The 4,349-nt window shown below is 31.0% G+C and overlaps 1 non-coding gene across 1 annotated transcript; it reads left to right on the forward strand.

Annotated features, from left to right (window-relative positions):
- Positions 1 to 405: 405 nt before the first annotated feature.
- On the forward strand, positions 406 to 487 carry TRNAS-AGA (transfer RNA serine (anticodon AGA)). The gene has a single exon. It is a non-coding gene; the product is annotated as a tRNA-Ser (tRNA).
- The last annotated feature ends 3,862 nt before the right edge of the window (positions 488 to 4,349 follow it).

The raw sequence follows: 4,349 nt of genomic DNA on the forward strand, positions 1-4,349 counted from the left end.
TTTAGGTTTCAAGGATATGGAGTTCAAAACAATTTGTTCAAAAGATATAAAGATGCAATAACATACTAAGACACAAACATGTATTAAAACTTCAGTATCCCTTACAGGTATGCGCGGTGTTTTGACTTTAGATCCAGTACACTCCAATGTTGCAGTATTCAAATCGGTTGTTACAACATCCTATCCGAAATTTATCATAAAATTACTAAAATTGAATTATAAACCTAAATTTCAATTGTGAACCGGAACCAAGGAGAAATAGGAATTGCATGCACTCAAAAGCTACATAAAGTGGGAGACTAAAAAAAAGGTAAATAAACACATAACTTGAGTTGGGACAAAAATAGAAAGATTTTTTATTTGTTTTACATATTATTGCAATGATTGACAATAATATCAACAAATGTGGACGTGCCGGAGTGGTTATCGGGCATGACTAGAAATCATGTGGGCTTTGCCCGCGCAGGTTCGAATCCTGCCGTCCACGCCTTTTGCAATTTTTATTTTCCTGTTTTTTCCTTCTTTTTTTTTTTTCTCTTGTGGATTTGACAAAGTCGGGGTATGACATTGTGTGGTGGTTGAGAGATCCAACGGGAAGTGTTGCTTTTTGGATTCCACGCGAGGATTTCGGGGTAGAGATTTTGTGGTCGAAAATTAATTACGTGGGGGGTTGGATTAGTTAGTAGAGAAAATTTAATATAACAACTGAGGTTACAAAGTAGTTCTTTTAACTATTCTTTTCTTCATTATCTTTTTTTATATCTTTGTTTGTTTTCTTTTAAGTTAATTTGTTGTAATTTAGTTAATTAAGTTTTTAGATTTTTTTTCCCTATTATAATTTATTAAGTAATGGTTAAAGTGTCTATTAATTCAAAAGGCTAAACTAATATGGAATTAATAAGCTCGTATTCTTCTTTTAGAAAACCAAAAAAAAAAAAAACTCATTGTTCTTTAATCAAAGAATTATATTTTTTTAATGAAAGTGAATTATAAAACTTTTTGTTTTAAAAGCAAGTGAATTACATAACTTACAACTACCAATGTTATTGTTGATTTTTCTTATTACTTAATGAAAATAAAAATATAAAACTTTCGCTAATTCAAATATTATAATAACATGATTTTCTCTATCTCTCATCCTCTTTTTTTTTTATTTTATGTTAAAACATATTCTCTCTTTTTTAGTGAAACATTCTCTTTTTTACTACTTAATTTATGGGAAACATTCTCTTTTTCTCTACTTCATTTGTTTTAAAATATAAAAATATATTGAAATAAATATAATTTTAAGTTTTTTAATGTCACATTAATTATTATTTTCTCGATTATACCTTAAATTACTCCTACATTACTTTTAGGTCATTATATTTCAATTTACTATTTTCTTTATAAAATTGTGACATTTTATAAGTTATTTACATTTTTCATAATCTGTGTAAAAAAAAAACTAGGATGATATTTATTTTCAAATGAATGAAGTATTTTCGTTTATTCCTTCTCTGTTTTCAATTTCTAGTGGCAAATATATTTTAATTTATAATTTTTCAAAAAAAAGTGGAAGATACTGAATTTTATGTGTTTATTTAAAAAATATATAACATTTATATCTCAAAAAAATGGTAAAATATAATAGAAAAAAATATTCACTACACAAAAAATATATATAATTGTTAAATCCAGGATTATGGATCCGCCAACTGTGAGACCCGGGGCAAGTTTATTTTTATTGTTTCTTATAGTTTTTCCTATTTGTTTTTCCTTGATTTTTTAAAACTTTAAATCTTGTTAAAGAAATTTGTAAAATTGATTTATGAAACTATGTATCCCACATAGTCACAATAGGATAATTTGGAAGTGATCAATAAACAAAGTTTTTAAGTTTATATGGGAACAGAGAGAGAGAGTAGGAAAGACATGGAAAAGGGAGAGTATTTTCCCATCTCGTTTTCTCCATTTAAAGTAAATATTATATATTCATAAAAAAATTTCTCTCTCTCTTGCCTGAAAAATGCGCTCACAATTTCATACATAGTCTGTTTATACTCATAAAATTCTTCCTCTTTTATATTGATTATTTCATACATAGTCCGTTTAAAGATTACACCATTAATAAATTCATGATACAACCACATAACATGGGACAATTTATGTTATATCATGCAATTCTCATTTAAGAAACCATATCTTGTGACAAAATGCATAATCTCCTTAAAACAATCACCATTTTTTGTCCTACAATTTGCATTCTATCATACAATTATCGTTCAATAAAATTTATAATAAAGTTAACATTCCTTCATACGATTTTAATATGACAAGAAACTTATATGCATTTCCTTAGATGCTTTTCCTTAAAGATATAAGAAAATCGGTTACCAATTAAATAAAAATATATAAATAATTTGAAATAAAGCTTTATTAATTTTAAAATACAATAAAATAATCAAATATATTTACAATGGAAAATTATTAAATATTCAATACATATTATGAATTTTCCATCTACTCAATAATAATTTTTTGGGAAGCCTTTCAAAAACAAAAATTATTGGGAAAGTTCACTCGACACCTAAGGTAAAAAGTATTTTAAATTTCGTTTTATGATGGAGTGGTGTTTTTATTTGAAGAGCGTGTCGAAACACTTTGTCGTTTCAAACTTGATTGATTTGGAAGGAAATGGATCAAGAAATTAGACTAAAGAGAGTAACTATTAAGTGAAAGATGACGCATGTAAAGGATACGAAAATCAAAATTTTATTCACTGTACTTACAACTTACATTGAGTGATTGATAATACATAAATTATTTCAAACCAATAAGCAAACTCAACACAAACAAACTAACAAACTGATTACTTGTCAAACAAATCACTCAACAAACAAACTAACTAATCTCAATTGAAAAATGATGTTGACACCTTTAAAAAGGCTTAAAAACAACATTAAAAAACGTAAATGCCCTGACTGCAATTAACTATTGAGGAAAAGAACCGGAAGCAGTTAACTACCGAAGAAAACTTCGGCAGTTTACTGCCGTCGATTCCATCGACAGTTAACTGCCAATGCGTCCTTTATACAGAAACAAAAGCACCAGAAACATATCACTTTCATTGTTCTTCAAAATTCCTCCAATTTCTCTCCAATTATTGTAACACCCGAGGCTGATGAGAGCGGGGAGTGGTCCGACTCCTGGCATGTTTCTAGGAAAAACTGAATCACATCGGAATGAGAGGGATCTCGAGGCCGTGCAGGTATAGGACTGCATGGTTGAAGGAAAACTTATAAGAATTGTTTGGTACTACCTATATCAACAAGATGCATCTTCTTTTCGGTAGCTCATTCCATAAGAACTCCACAGTTATGCATGCTTGACTTGGAGCAATTTTGGGATGGGTGACCTACCGGGAAGATTCTCGGTAAGCATGCGAGTGAGGACAAAACACGCTGAAAAGACTTGTGTTGGTTTGTGGGGTCAGTCGACAATCCTGAAAGCAGTCTGGGATGTTACAAATGGTATCAGAGCAGACCTCTCCCAGTACGATGTGGTTCGAGGACGAACCAAGCGAAAGCTGGTGGGCATGTAACGCCCGACGCAGATGAGGGCGGGGAGTGGTCCGGCTCCTGGCATGCTTCTAGGAAAAACTGAATCACATCGGAATGAGAGGGATCTCGAGGCCGTGCAGGTATGGGACTGCATGGTTGAAGGAAAACTTATATGAATTGTTTGGTACTACCTATATCAACAAGATGCATTTTCTTTTCGGTAGCTCATTCCATAAGAACTCCATAGTTAAACGTGCTTGACTTGGAGCAATTTTGGAATGGGTGACCTGCTGGGAAGTTTCCCGTTAAGCGTACGAGTGAGGACAAAACACGCTGAAAAGACTCATGTTGGTTTGTGGGGTTAGTCGGCAATCCTGAAAGCAATCTGGGATGTTCCAATTATCACCAAATACATTTTCACGATTTGCAAGCCAGCATTAATCATTGTAATCATAATGTTAGTTTGTTTAGATTTATTTTTATAAAAAAAATTAAGTAGTTTGCATGTGGTTAGGGTTGATGTTGAAATTGAACTTTTGGTATATTGCATGTGTTGTTAAGATGTTATAGATGAATGCAGTTGTTGTAATTGATGTTTGAATAATTTTTAAGTATAAAGTTATATTAATTTATTTATTTTCCGTTTCCATAATGGTTCAACCGGTTAAACCCTAAATCGAAAGCCTCGCCAGTCCGAATTCCGATCCGATTTCTTAAACTTATAACGGTTCAGCTATAAATTTATTTTGTTTAAAGCTATGTGATTTGAGGATTTTTTTTTTCTTTGCTGTCAATTTCTTAGGCTAA

Source organism: Medicago truncatula, chromosome 6, assembly GCF_003473485.1.
Source record: "Medicago truncatula cultivar Jemalong A17 chromosome 6, MtrunA17r5.0-ANR, whole genome shotgun sequence".
Taxonomy (NCBI): domain Eukaryota; kingdom Viridiplantae; phylum Streptophyta; class Magnoliopsida; order Fabales; family Fabaceae; genus Medicago; species Medicago truncatula.